At 45.2% G+C, this 15,316-nt stretch overlaps 1 long non-coding RNA gene across 1 annotated transcript in view; it reads left to right on the top strand.

Annotated features, from left to right (window-relative positions):
• The window catches only part of LOC130125403 (uncharacterized), a 39,068-nt gene extending 26,975 nt beyond the window's left edge, over nt 1–12,093 (top strand). The window contains exons 3-4 of the long non-coding RNA XR_008811427.1: nt 7,555–7,616; nt 12,044–12,093. This is a non-coding gene — a long non-coding RNA (uncharacterized LOC130125403). The remainder of the gene's footprint in view (nt 1–7,554; nt 7,617–12,043) is intronic.
• The last annotated feature ends 3,223 nt before the right edge of the window (nt 12,094–15,316 follow it).

Genomic DNA, 15,316 nt, shown 5'->3' with positions numbered 1-15,316 from the left:
AATCACCAGAGAGATAGGACATGCCTTGTGCTGGCCCTTGGTCATGCAAAGAGAAGCTGCACTCCTGAGGATAGGGGTAAACAGAAGACTTCTTCGCCTGTTTAGGCATGGTGCTCATTCTGAAACACAAAGCTCGTGGAAAAAATGCACTCAAAAGTAGCGCTCTGTGGTAGCCGGTGGCTAACACCGACAAGGGCCATGAGGCTACTACCAGCTCGAAGGTAGCTTATCGAAAAACCAGTGCTAACTAGCTGTAGCTAGCTAGCCTGACTCGGCAGAGGTGTTCCTAGCAAGATGAAGAGCGTAAGAACTGAGGGACCATGGTGACAGATGTATTTATATATGTGCAGGTGGGGCCTCACATATGTTACCACAGATCATCTGCTTTAAGCACGGGAATAGAGATGTCTTCAGTCAGGCCATGCAGGGGTGCAATAATCCATACTTAATATGTTGTACCAAGTGAATCGACTGAAAGAGATCAATTTAGTCTATGCACAGGGACTAAGTTTAGTCAAGCAAATCACCATTGTCAGTGTGATTGTGTGGCGCTCTATTTACCGAGCCTCCTGTTGATTTTGAGTATGGACTTAGTTTAAAGTTGTGAGACATTAAAAGAGTTGGGTTTGTCTAATGAAGTCCTCATATCTCGAAAAGCTGCTGAGCTAGAGGGGGCCCAAGGTGAGGTCCTCTGGTCCACATAGCACACACAGCCTACCACTAGCCGGTTGCCCACAGCGAAGTCCAGGAGCATGGATAACCTGAGAGTCTGTGGGTAAATGTGTTTTCTGCTTCCATCATAGAAAATCTGTAGTTGTAAAGACACATTTATGTATTCATGTAACGGTTGTTTAAGTACATGCAGACCTGTACGTAGATCAAATCAAAAAGACACCTAGACACACAATATCATTAGTACAGTAATGTGCAATGACTTACTCACACGTTCCTGATAAGCATTTGTTTTGTATACACACACACACACACACACACACACTCATTAGTGCAGTAATGTGCAATGGCAGGTACTCACACGTTCCTGATAAGCATTTGTCTTGTGTACACAGACACACACACACACACACACACACACACACACACACACACACACACACACACACACACACACACACACACACACACACACACACACACACACTCTTCAAGCCCACTGCTCCTTTGATCTGTTCAGCTGTAAGACATTCTTGTGCTGTTGGGAGGAGGAACAGAAGGGAGTGTGTATGAATCAGGCGTATTGTCTTGTGGAGGTGGTAAGGTGGTGAGTCCACCTCTCCTGGGGGGGGGGGGGGGAGTCTGATATGACTGTAAGGGCATGAGGCTGTCATGTGGGGTTCCTCATAAAGGGTAATCTAATATTGTGTTGAAAGCGTACCTGTACTTATTCCTTATACCCCCATCTGTGAGTATAGATTTGCTTTTTAGATGACCATACCAGTCCCTCTCTCTCTCTCTCTCTCTCTCTCGCTCTCTCTCTCTCTCTCTCTCTCTCTCTCTCTCTCTCTCTCTCTCTCTCTCTCTCTCTCTCTCTCTCTCTCTCTCTCTCTCTCTGTCAGGACATGTCTTGTCATCCCTGCTATTGGTTCTCTGCTGTGGTTGATTGCCATCAGTTATTTGTGCCCCTGCTACGGCCCCTACCTTTTGTTAGACTACCTAACCCTTAAGTACATCAGCTGGCCCCTGGTTTCCCTTCACCTTCAGTATAGCTCCCTCCTTCACCTTCTGCATGAACTCTTTGTGAACTCCTCTCTTTCCTCAACTCTTCTGTCATTCTCTGTCTCTCCTTAAAGATTGGCTCGTGGTATTTTTGCTTAGTTGTTTATATATATATATGGTAACACTTTAGTATGGGGAACGTAGTCACCATTAATTAGGTGCTTATTAACATGCAAATTAGCAACATATTGGCTCTTAATTGGTCATTATTACGTACTCATTAATGCCTTATTCTGCATGGCCTTATTATACAACCAGTAAGCCATTAACTATGAGTTTTCCCTCTATAACCTCAGAATTATTGCTTATTAGTAGTACCATCTCAATATGCTTTGCTTAGTATGGACTTTATAAGGTGGTAGTACCACAAGAAGAGTTATTCTCCCTCACTAACACGTAATGAATATGGTCTGTTCTTAAATAACAAAACACAAAACTACAAGTGTTAATAGTGTTAAATTACTGTAAATTAAGTTTTTGTTACTTAGAATATGTTCCCCATACTAAAGTGACATCTTGATCATTACTAATTCACTAGTAATTAAGTTTTTTTATGTTCCCCATACTAAAGTGTTACCATATCTATATGTGTGTGTGTGTGTGTGTGTGCGCGCGCTCTGGAAGTCAGCACACCTTCACAAGGTCATTAACAAAATATTTATTGTTGGCTCCTCAAATTGAACCGCACAGAATGTACTGGGTACAGATGTAAGTCTTTCAGTCAACAGGCCTTTATTTTTTCACCATCCAACGGTCACCCTTTCAATTGGCCCAGTGGTTAGCACTGTTGCCTCACAGCAAGAAGGTTCTGGGTTCGAACCCCAGGCCGTCCCAGGTCCTTTCAGTATGGAGTTTGCATGTTCTTCCCATGTCTACGTGGGTTTCCTCCAGGTGCTCCGGTTTCATCTCCTCCCACCATCAAAAAGACATGCATGTTAGGGTTACTACTCCTGCCTGCGCCCCTGAGCAAGGCAGTGGAAAGAAGAATTGCAGTTGGTTGCCGGGCGCTGCAGCTGCCCACTGCTCCTATACAATAGAATGGGCTAAATGCAGAAGACAAATTTCGTTGTAACCGTACAATGACGAAATAAAGTGGCTTCTTGCTTTCTTTTTCTTTTCACTGCCCTTTCTCTTCCGTTAGCCCACTATCTGCTCCGCCTCTCCCCGGGCTTCCCTCCCTCTCTTCCTCTTGGTTTTGTGCAGGTGAGAAAACTCTGCATTGTGTGGACATTGAACTTGATGATGCCCAGACCTTGAGAGATTTAGGAGTTGCTTCAAAAGACAAGAAATTTGTGGAAATATTATTTTTCTAGCTCAAACACACAAATGAGCACACAATTGCACAAACTGTGATACTTGTCACGCACATCAGCGAGGGTGGCGTAGTTTTAGGTCGCGGTCGGAAAAAAAAAAGAAGATCTCGTCACCCAAACTAATGTCACAGCACAGCGCGTTAGATAAACACTGGTCATATTCTCCATATCTCATCAAGAGGATAAGGTGTAAAATAAGCATGGAGTTCCAGTGTGACACCGAAAACATGTTAAAGCTCTGCCATCTCCGCCTCGTCCCTAATTCCTCCCCTCTATGTTACTGCCGTCTATTATCTCATCCTCTCACCTCTTCACCTCTCTAACCCACACACCCTCCCCTCTCGCCTCCCCTTGGGGGGTACATTCTTGTTTTTAATGTGACTGCTCTCCATACCAGGGCCTACACACACACACACGCACACACCATAGTCTCCATACACCCCAAACAAAGAAGCCGCCGATCCCTGGGGCTGGTGATCATAACCTTTCACCTTTTGTTCAGTTTGTGGCGCTCAAACCCAGCGGCTCGTTGGAGAACGGTGTCTGTTTAACACACACACACATGTTTAACTCAAACCTGAATGTCTCAGTTCGACCTGCTGCCTGAGGTGTTCAGGACTTGATGGACAACCTGGTGGGCCCGTTATTTAATGGAGTGCAGAAAAAAGCACATATAAAGAACTGGTGTAGACCGGAACCACAGACCACCAAACCCCCTTTTACTGACTCACCTTGGTATGAGCCTCCCCAATAGACTTTGGTTGATTACTTCATTCAATTGTTTAAACTGGCTGGTTAAACTATGCTCAAGAATGCCAATACTTCCCTTTAAAGGTAGAATGAGTAGGGTATCCAGGTAGTGTAGCAGTCTATTCTGTTGTCTACCAACACAGGGATTGCCGGTTCAAATCCCCATGTTACCTCTGGCTTGGTCGGGCGTCCCTACAGACACAATTGGCTATATATGCAGGTGGGAAGCCGGATGTGGGTGTATGTCCTGGTCACTGCACTAGCGCCTCCTCTGGTTGGTCAGGGCTCCTGTTAAGGGGGGAGGGGGAACTGAGGGGAATAGTGTGATCCTCCCATGCAGTATGTGCCCCTGGTGAAACTCTTCACTGTCAAGTGAAAAGAAGCAGCTGGTGACTCCACATGTATTGGAGGAGGCATGTGGTAATCTGCAGTCCTCCCTGGATCGGCAGAGGGTATGGAGCAGCAACTGGGATGGCTTGGAAGAGTGGGGTAATTGACTGGATATAATTGGGGAGAAAAGGGGGGAAAATAAAAAAAAAAAAGATGTAAAAAAAGGTAGCATGAGTAGGATTTTTCACGGTTTGTAAACACAACATTCAAAGCTGGCCCCTCCTCCGTGGCTCAACGTCACCAGAAGCATACTCCCCCTGACTGAAGTTGCCAAAACACATCTCAGTGTACAGGCCAACTCCGTGTTGCTCTTCATCCCCATCCTCTCCTTCAGTGCTCGCCAGCAGGTGAAAGCCAACTCCAGATTCACTTTCGTTTTGGAACGAGCTTTGTCCGCTTGGCATTTTGCCTCGCTATGTTTGTGTCTTTTCATTGTCGTAGCTTCCTCTTGGATGTGTGCTTATGATCCCGATCTGGCACCTGGTCGCTATTTTTTTATAGAGTCCCGCTGCCCACAGGTTAACACCCAGAAATGTACTGTACACAGCAAAATAGGAAAATACAAGCAGAAGACAAGGTCACAAACATCTAGTGGGTCATAAGTGATGATTGAGAGGGATTACTTTTGTATGAGCCTATACACTAATTTTTTTTGGAAAACCCTACTCGTTCTACCTTTAATGTTTTGTTTTCTGTTAGAGATGTTCATCCAATGAATGACCACTGCACGTCCATATCCACAAGACAGATTTACTCTCTGACTAATAAGTCGTTTCTATTTCTATTATTTGATTCTGTTCAAATTCAAGTGTTTCTTATGGGCATTTGAAAACATGATGCAACACTTGGAAGGATGACCTCCCACTTCTTTTTATTGACTGCTGATATGGAAGTTTATAAAGCCTCTCTGATTAAATTCAAGCATAAGATATGGTTTATGAAAGGGAAAAAAACATACTATCGGTACATGATTTAGTCTTCCTATGTATTTTTTCTTTGGTTTCTATAATGCATCAAGAGCTAAAATAACATTTTTGGCTGGACTGGCCAGTGAGCCAGCTCTGCGAACGCAAAAATCTCTGACTGATTGAGTGATCAATCATGTTTAGAGTGACTGACTGAGTGATCAGTTTGACACGATTGGCCTGCTGGATCAGGTGACCAACAACGTCACTGAAGTTACACAATTGGTCGGCCGAGCACGTAACTGCGTTGCCATGCAAATAGCGTCTCGGTGCTTTGGTGGTATTTGCACATATTTACATTAGGTAATATGCATATGCACTGGGGCGGTTTGCAGCGGAGTGTGAAATGGCTGGGATGAGAGTCAGCACCTCCACGTCTGAGGCCATGGTTCTCTACCGGAAAATGGTGGATTGCTCCCTCCGGGTTGGGGATGAGCTGTTACCTCAAGTGAAGGAGTTCAAGTATCTTGGGGTCTTGTTCATGAGTGAGGGTAGGATGGAGTGGGAGATTGACAGGCTAATTGGTGCAGCGTCAGCAGTAATGCGGACATTGTACTGGACCGTTATGGTGAAGAGGGAGCTGAGCTGGAAGGCAAAGCTCTCAATTTACCAGTCAATCTTTGTTCCAACCCTCACCGATGGTCATGACCTTTGGGTAGGGGCCGAAAGGGTGAGATCGCAGATCAAGTGGCTGCTCCTTTGCGTTGAAAGGAGCCAGTTGAGGTGGTTTGGGCATCTTATTAGGATTCCTCTTGGGCCCCTTCCTTTGGAGGTTTTCCGGGCACATCCAACTGGGAGGAGACCTCAGGTTAGACCCACAACTTGCTGGAGGGACTACATGTCCAATCTGGCCTGGGAATGTTTTGGGATCCGCCAGGACCGCAGGGACCGCTACAGCAAATTGCAGATGAGCATCCAGCAATTCACGTTATAGATGCTACCACTATCTCTACAATAAATTGGCCACAATTTTGAACATTGACCATACACGGTCAAGCTATATACTAGGTTTTGACCTAGTGTTGTTTGTCGTTAGCAAGGGTATGAATGTTTGCATTGATAATCAATAAGATACCCCAAAAAGCCTTTGCTTTATTAGTGAAGTCGTAGTCTCTAAATGGACCACTCTGATCCACTACAGAAACCTTTAAAGACCGGTTCATCGAGTCAGCTTCGTCTGACACATGCACACATTCAGGCTCCATTAGAGAGCTTCTTTAGGAGAGAACAAGGGAGGAGGAAGACGAAAGTGTCAAGCAGGAGGAGAATGTGAAATATTCATACAGTTGGACTAAAAGGTCGGGGGGGACATTAGAAATGGGAAAGGTGGTGGGCGTCTGGGTAGCATAGTGGTCTATTCTGTTGCCTACCAACATGGGGATCGCCTGTTTGAATCCCTGTGTTACCCCCGGCTTGGTCGGAAGTCCCTACAGACACAATTGGCTGTGTCTGTGGGTGGGAAGCTGGATGTGGGTATGTGTCTTGGTCGCTGCACTAGCACTTCCTCTGGTCAGTTGGGTGCCTGTTTAGGGGGGAGGGGGAAGTGAGGGGAATAGTGTGATTGTCCCACGTGCTACGTCTCCCTGGCGAAACTCCTCACTGTCAGGTGAAAAGAAGCGGCTGGCAACTCCACATGTACCGGGGGATGCATGTGGTAGTCTGCAGCCCTCCACGGATCGGCAGAGGGGGTGGAGCAGTGACAGCAATGGCTAGGAAGAGTGGGGTAATTGGCCAAGTACAATTAGGGAGAAAAAGGGCCGAAAAAAACAAAAGAAATGGGAACAGTGTGTACACATGCTAGCAAACGGAAACATTATTTTCCTGGTATTTTGGCGTTTGTCAGGTACAAAACCCCATCAGGAGAGCTTTATTTCTGACACCACATACCTCTTGCTGTGCTCTGTTCCCATTTGAGAGAACATTGTACTTTTCTATTTTCCAATGTTCCCAGGCAAATTGATCATAATTTAAAACGTAAGTGTAAAGTGCAGGTACCGATACTAGTATATATGTCAGTGGAGGACTGAGTTTGGCCATTTGGTCACTTATAAAACCAAGCATGAACTGGGCTTTGTAGCTGTTTTTTTCTCTTTAATTTGTTTTTGGTTTTCATGTCTGCCTAGCCTTTCTCAACATTGGAGTAGCGTAGGTCAGTGCTTAAGTCCTCCATCGGCACCAGGAGCATTGGAGTTTAAGAGGTGGCACTCTGGATTTTGACATCAGGTCCTGTGTATTCGAAAACATTTCACACAATCATTTTCATTTCTGCCATCATAACGTCAGCTGGTTTCCCCTGAGGACCAGTTTCTGATGGGGCCCCTCAATTATTTCGCTCTCTCTCTTTTCTCTCACTCTCTTCCAGCCTTTTTTACACTTGTTGTCTTTTCCTTTTTCTCCTCCAGATGAGCACGATGCAGTTCAGAAGAAAACGTTCACCAAATGGATAAATGCACAGTTTTCTAAGGTGAGGCCAATGTTTTTCTTTTAACAAATAGTCTGTAGGGCACCTGACCAAAATTGCTGAAATTATGGAGAACCACAAACCAAATGATGGGCCTTAGCAGAGGTTATTTCTATCCCAAGCAAAGATTATTTCTATCCCAACAGATTATCTCGGGAGGCTATTTCAAATTAAAAGCTTCTCTCGGAAACTCTGACTGTCAAGCTTCTGACCTTCTCCCACGCTGAAGAGGCTACTTCACTGTATCTCAATCAGGTCCTCACCACTCCTGCTGCATTTCTGTTCTGCTCGGTAGTTCATAACATTCCCCCGTTGTTCCAGGTCTAAAGCCTCCCTGATTGGAGGATGGAATAACTGTAACAACAAGTGAATGTAATTAATAAACTGGCAGAATAGAAAACCAGCAGTACTAACTGCAGTGCTAACCGAGCACCCGATTGAGAACCAGCTAACCAGTTAGCTCTACAATAATCATGGCAGCCTCCAACACTAGGTCTGGGTCAAGCTTTCACAAATAATTCTCAAAAAAAAAAAATCCGGGGAGGGGGGGGTGATGTTCCTACTTTCTGACCAATTTGTGTAACTACTAACTGTCTGTTACATATCTTGGACATTTTTCTTACCAAAGTTTGTTTGGTTTCGCAAGAAGTCGTTTGGTTTTCAGTGCTCCTCACCTACAACTAATAAAACAGGGTGTTTAGGGGGCTCGATAATATGATAATAGCATTATTCATGAGCTCTGATTGGCTGGCTGTATTGCTAGCCTCGCCCCCTCCCTTCACAGAAACGATACTTTTCAGCCAGATGCTGCCTTGCTCTCAGCATGGGCTGCCTTATGCAAAATCTGGATGATTGTTCCTGGAGTTACTTCACATTGGGCGGGGGGGGGCAACTGTGAATGGGTTGTTCAAATTGGGCTACTTCATCACATAGAAAAGCTGGGGAAACAGAGCTGTTATTTAAGTGCTGTGAAAGGATGAATATGGTGACTCTCACTGACAGCAACATCTACCCCAAGACTAGACAAATCTGGTTTTCCATAATACCCCCCCCCCGCCCCTTTAACCTGCTCAGAACACTTATGGATAGGGTTTATGTCAATGGATTGAAATAAGAATTGGCTGAGATTTCAGTACTTAAAAAATTTTGTTTTTAGTGGCAAAAACTAACAATTTAACCTAACATGAGAAAGTGCTGTGCAATACATGTATTGCTTGATTTTGGAGTATGTTTAGTTTATTCTATTAACTCTCAAGCAATTCTGCCAGGAGCTGGTGGTTTTGTTCATGTGGGCTTTGCTTTATTGATCTTTCAAGACAAGCTATCAAGAGAGCCATCTTGAATTATTTAGTTGATATAACCGATGTAACTTGTATCAGCATTATAAAATGACTGTTTGGCCAGGGCAACTTCCTCAGCTTCTGCCATTATTAACTTCTCTTCCTCTGCCTCTTTGTCTTTCCTTTTTAGTCCTTTGTTCTGGCTGATAGATATAGCAGGGATTATAGCTGAGGTATTTCCAGTGTATGAGCTGGGTAGGTGTTAAGACATGCCAATTTCTCATATTTTCTCTGTTTTTCTGTCACTCTTCTTACAAGCACTGACATCGCGTTTATATATATGTATGCTGGGATAGGCTCCAGCATCCAGCATCCCCGCGAGCAGGATAAGCGGTTTAGACAATGGATGGATGGATGGCTATAGACTGCATTTATATAGTGCTTTTCTAGTATACCGATCACTCAAAGTGCTTTACAGTGTATGTCTCACATTCACCCATTCACACACACATTCATACACTGATGTCGGAGGCTGCCATGCAAGGCGCCAACCTGCTGATCAGGAGCAATTAGGGGTCAGTGTCTTGCTCATGGACACTTCGACACGATCTCTGGAGGAGTCAGGGATGGAACCAGCGACCTTCCGATTACTAGATGACTTGCTCTACCTCCTGAGCCATGCCGCCCCCAATTCATCCCTCTCACCCTTTTTTGGGTGGTGTGTGTCTTTCTCAAGCTCGGGTCCTCTACCAGAGGCCTGGGAGTTTGAGGGTTCTGCGCAGTATCTTAGCTATCCCTAGGACTGCACTCTTCTGGAAAGAGACCTCAGATGTTGCTCCTGGAATCTGCTGGAGCCACTATCCCATTTTGGGGGTCACAGCCCCCTAGTGCTCCTATTACCACTGGGACTACTGTACTACACCTTCCACATCCGATCTACTCTTTCCTTCAGCCCTTGGTATTTCTCTAGCTTCTCATGCTCTTTCTTCCCGATGTTGCCATCACTCGGGATTGCTACATTGATCACTACCACTGTCCTCTGTTCCTTGTCAACCACCACAATGTCTGGTTGATTAGCCAGCACCTGCTTGTCAGTTTAGATCTTGAAGTCCCACGGGATCATAGCTCTGCCATTCTCAACCACCTGTAGTGGTGTCTCCCATTTGGACTTGGGGACTTGCAGCCTTTATTCAGTACGGATGTCCCTGTACACTATCCCAGCCACTTGGTCATGCCTTTCAGTGTATGCTTTCGCAGCTAGAATTTTACACTCTGTTACTAAGCGCTGGACTGTCTCAGGGCATCTTTGCACAGCCTGCATCTTGGGTCTTGGCTGTTGTGGTAGACCCCTGCCTCAACCAATTTTGGTGCTGAGTGCCTGTTCTTATGTTGCTATTATCAAAGCCTTTCTGCTGTACTTCATACTTTGCTAGCTACTGGTAGGATTTCTCTATCAGTCACGTCTTCTATCTGTCAATGGTACATCCCATGGAGGGGCTTAGTCTTCCATGATACTCCTCTTCTTCTTCCTCCCCACTCTCTTCTGCTGTCTGAGGTACTCATTCAGCAGTTTGTCTTTGGGGGGGCATCTTTCTGATGTACTCATGGATGTTCCTTGTTTCATCCTGGATAGTGGCTCTGACACTCACTAACCTTGGCCCCCATCTTTTTGCTTATTGTACAGGCTCGGCTGCTGGACTTTGGGTGGAATCCTTTGTGCAGTTTGAGGAGTTTCTGTGTCCCGATATCTGTGGCCTTTACCTCCTCCTTTTGCCAGCTATTATTCCAGCTGGGTATCTGATGACTGGTAGAGCACATGTGTTGATGGCCTGGATCTTATTCTTCCCACTGAGCTGGCTTCTCAGGGTCTGTCTTACTCTCTGGAGGTATTTGGCATGTAGCTGACCTCCTTGCTGACTATTTGTGGTTTCCATTTGCCTGTGAATCCCGGTTCATCTGTGTTGCCAGGTGTTCATGGAGTGCCATTAACATCTCAGCCGGTAGGTGTGATCATGTAAGGGCCTGGTGCAGTCCAGTGCTTCATGCTTGAGACTCCTGTTGGATGTCTGCCACTCTGATGATAACTGGTTCTTCTTCTCGGGAAATTGTTGAGGTCTGCTCTTAAGTCCACCAGCCACTGGGAATTGGTGTTGTGTACATGCCTTCTTTTTGTATATATCCTACCCAGTATCACTCGGTCTCTCCCAAAGAGATGTTGTTTAGTCTGGCCATGATTCTCATTTGAACTTCAGTAGCTTCAGCTGTCATGGATGGTAGGATTGTTTCAGCTAGTTGGGGTCTGTCCTCATGTATTTCCTGCCTACTGGGCAGGGTGCTGAATTGTATAGTCATCCTGTTGAAAGCCTTGCATCTCAAGTTGTGACAGTAGCTTCCTTCTATTGATGTTCGGGTATTGAGCCACTAGCTGCTTCTGAGTCAGTGTGGAAGTAGGTCTCTTACTGGTCCACAATTCCTCATACTCTTCATATAACCCATCTCCTGGGGTGTGCGGTTACTGTAGCAATCCATCAGTTCCAGGTTCTCAGCCCTTGTCCATGAATGCCTTGTTCCAGTAGCCCATTTCTCATGAGGTTGGTTCTGGTCTCCAACACCTGATGTGGACTTGTTAACATGGGTGACACTCAAGCCGGTATGACTGTTTGTGTTACTCTCAGTCATATCTGAGGTAGTTGGCTTGTATAGCGTTAGGAATCCAAGCCACACACTCAACCTGGGACTCTGTGATAAGACCTGGGCTCATGTGGTATGCGCTCTACCCAAATGTGTATCTTAAGGTTTGTGAATGCCTCAATGTTCCTACACAAATTAATAGTTTTAAAAGCCTGTGAAAAAGTGTTTTTTGTTTTATAAAATTGTGAAATGTAATTTGTTGGCTGCATTGGTTGGCTCCAATGCAGAGGTGTGGTTTTTGCTCAACAGCGATGATATATAGTTTAAGAGATCTTAATTCACTATGTAAATATTTTGAATTCCACACTACATGATGGGAGAAAAAAAAAGAATACGAAAGTTGATGATTACTAGTGGGGTCTTGATTGATGGTCGAAAACATCTGGAGTTTACCACCCGGAGACATCACAGCAACACTGTGTAACCTTCATCCTTGGTTTGGGCTTGGTGTGGGTGTAGACGCAGACATGTAACTCAGTGGTTGCATTGTTTTATTCCAACCAGACGGGAAGACGCTATCAAGGACATGTTCTGTGACCTCAGGGATGGCAGGAAGCTGCTGGACCTGTTGGAAGGACTCACTGGCAGTGTCTTGGTGAGTGCATGCATGTATATCTGTTCTCTGTGTGTGGGTGTCTTTTATAGTAGGATAAGTAAGAAATCTTGGCCATGTACATTAACTTATTTTGAGTGTAAAAATCAATGGACCTGTTTTAAAAGTGATCAAGGGAATATTGAGTGAATGTACCAAGATGGGAACAATATGGTGTGTGTGTGTGTATAGTATGTGTGTTGAGGGGCATGCACATTCTTTGTATTAGGTATTGTGTTAATATTGTTTTCACCTCCCACTCACATCCTTATTCCCCAACAAATGTTTCTTCTTTCTAGCACCTACCATCCTACCAGCTGCCAACAGTCTCAAATTATTCGAACACTGTCTTTTGATAGCAGATCCTAACCATGTAATTTGGTGCTGACGACTTGATGTGGTATGTCAAGACTACAATGACTTCAACTTGGCAGCAGTTCGACTTACTTGTTGTTGTTTTTTCCCTATAACTTGCCCTCAAGAGACTGGTGTTACCTGAACGGGTACATGAAGGTATGGGGAGGAGCGGTATGCTGATTGAAAGTACAGACAAAGCAGCCTGAATCTGGGCAAAGCCTCCCAATCCAACTCATTACTCCTTAGTTTGATCTAAAACCAAATGACTCCCTAATTGTAAGCTCATTATTTCTATTAGTGTGTGTTTGTGTTTGTTGTTGGATTTCTTTTTTTTTTTTGGAGCTTTTCAGAGATTGGATTTTTCATCCACTCAGACTGTAACTGCGAAACCGGTCAGTCGGTGTCAAGTGCTTTCACGCTTGGCGAGACTGTGCAGAATGTTCAAATGTTACTGAAGTTACTCTCGCGTTGCTGCAGTGATTTCAGTGTCTGGTTGCTGAACAGTGAACAGGCCAGTCAACTGACCTGCGCTGCTTTCGTTTCTCCTCAGACCAAGAGCGAGGGTCCACCAGAGTGCACGCCCTCAACAACGTCAACAAAGTGCTTCAAGTCCTGCATCAAATAATGTGAGTCTCCCGGCCATCCCACGTCCTCAGCCGTGTGGGTGGTTTGTCTGTCTTCCATGTCAGTGGCACACCACGTGTCATAGAGGACCTTACAGTAACGGGTCACATAATCATCTGCCCCTCACCCCCCAAAAAAACCCCAGAAACCCAAAGAAACTTGCTGTAATGGTGTGTTGTACCCTCTATGATGTGTGTTTCCCAGTTGTTTTCAAGAGTAGACAAGTTTTTATTCCAGGGCCAGTTGATTGTGTACTGTACAATTCCTGTAATTTGCTGCACAATATTCAGGCCTTGTGCCTTGACCTTGGCAATGGGGAAGAACAGAGCTGGGCCTGTGCCTGGAAATGGCAAAGACCGGAGTCTGTGGTTGTGTATGTGAGGAACAGCCTTGTTTTAGTTCTTTTTCTTTTTTTTTTCCTCTCCTGCATAATAATCCATGAGAGTGATGGCTGTCTGTTGACTAGGATGCATAGTCCATGGTGCAGAACAAGCTTTTACAAGCTCACTTTCCCTAGCAGTTCTGGGAGGCAAGTGGTATGGCTTTGAAAGGCAATATAGGCTGAGGCTGCGAAGCTGCTTATAAATTGGTCATAAGTGTGTGTTTGTGTGTGTGTGTGCACGTGCATGCATGCATGCGTGTATTGCAAGTTGTGCTCATGCCTCTGTGTATGCCCATATTGGTCCAGACTCCAGCCTATAAGTGAACCAGCAAATGTGCAGAGAGAGAGAGAGAGAGAGAGAGAGAGAGAGAGAGAGAGAGAGAGAGAGAGAGAGAGAGAGAGAGAGAGAGAGAGGAGAGAGAGAGAGAGAGAGAGAGAGAGAGAGGAGAGAGAGAGAGAGAGAGAGAGAGAGAGAGAGAGAGAGAGAGAGAGAGAGAGAGAGAGAGAGAGAGAGAGAGACGAGAGAGAGAAGAGGAGAGAGAGAGAGAGAGAGAGAGAGAGAGAGAGAGAGAGAGAGAGAGAGAGAGAGAACGGTGGACAGGACAGGGCTAATTGGAACTGGAAATGGACCATAGGTCAATTTCGTGCTGGAGACAAAGGTCAGATTTTACTGTGACCAGACACTTGACCCCACGTTATGCTCTGTTCCCCCGAACCTTTCCACAGTATTTATATGTAATCACTTCATGATTAACTTCTCCTCACATGATAGGATGAGACACACACACAAACACTCACACATCATGTCTGTTGCTGGGTGCATGTGATAAGGGTGACAGAATCCATTGTGTGTCAAGAGGAAAATGTACATGAAAAGACGGGAGCTTGAAAAGTGTAGAGAAATAGCCGTGGGCTGCGGAGGGTAAATTGATTTTTAAAGCGAAGCACATTGTTTACCCTGCTGAAGGGAACTTTTCATTTTGAAGAAGGTTGTTGTCCTCCGCAGAGCTACAAATCCGTCTAGGTGCTGGAAAGACCGGAGTCCATGGAGAAATAAATGTATTTGTCTCACATAAAGATAATATTAGACCAACTTTTTCTCCAGTGTTTATCACACCTGAATACACCTGGAAGCATTGTTTTGAAACGAGTCATTCGCTCTGGGGTTTCACTCGGTACGAGGGAGGAATGAGGAGTCATTTCAGACGAGTTGGTCTCATGCCTTGAGGTGTGACGGACACAGTTCCTGCTCTTGAATTCTCGTTGTTAGTTGAGCATTTAGTTATGACAACAGTACTAAAGCATGAACACAACGGCAGGTGAAGTCCGTCATTCAGGATGTGGTGTGAATAGCTGGGTCAGTCCACATGCTGAGACTCTTAAACAAACCTCTCTCTCTTCTTGGCTACCTCCGCCTATGCCAGTCTGTGTTTTGTCTCTCTCTCTCTCTCCTCTCTCTCTCTCTCACACACACACACACACACACACACACACACGACACACACATCGCTCACATCTCTTTCTCTCTCTCTCTCACACACATCTTTCTGTCTCTTTCCGACATCTGTCTCTCTCGATCTCTCCCACACATCTGTCTCTCTCACATCTCCTCTGTCTCTGTCTCTCTCTCTCTCACTCTCACACACACACATCTCTCACACGTCTCTCTCTCTCACATCTTTCTCGCTCTCTCTCTCTCTCTCTCTCCCACACACACACGCATGTCTCTTTCTCTTTCTCTGACACACATCTCTCTCTCTTAGGTGGATCTGGTAAA

Source organism: Lampris incognitus, chromosome 15, assembly GCF_029633865.1.
Source record: "Lampris incognitus isolate fLamInc1 chromosome 15, fLamInc1.hap2, whole genome shotgun sequence".
Classification (NCBI taxonomy): domain Eukaryota; kingdom Metazoa; phylum Chordata; class Actinopteri; order Lampriformes; family Lampridae; genus Lampris; species Lampris incognitus.
Note: the sequence above shows the minus strand (reverse complement) of the source record. Positions and strands in the feature narration are given on the sequence as shown.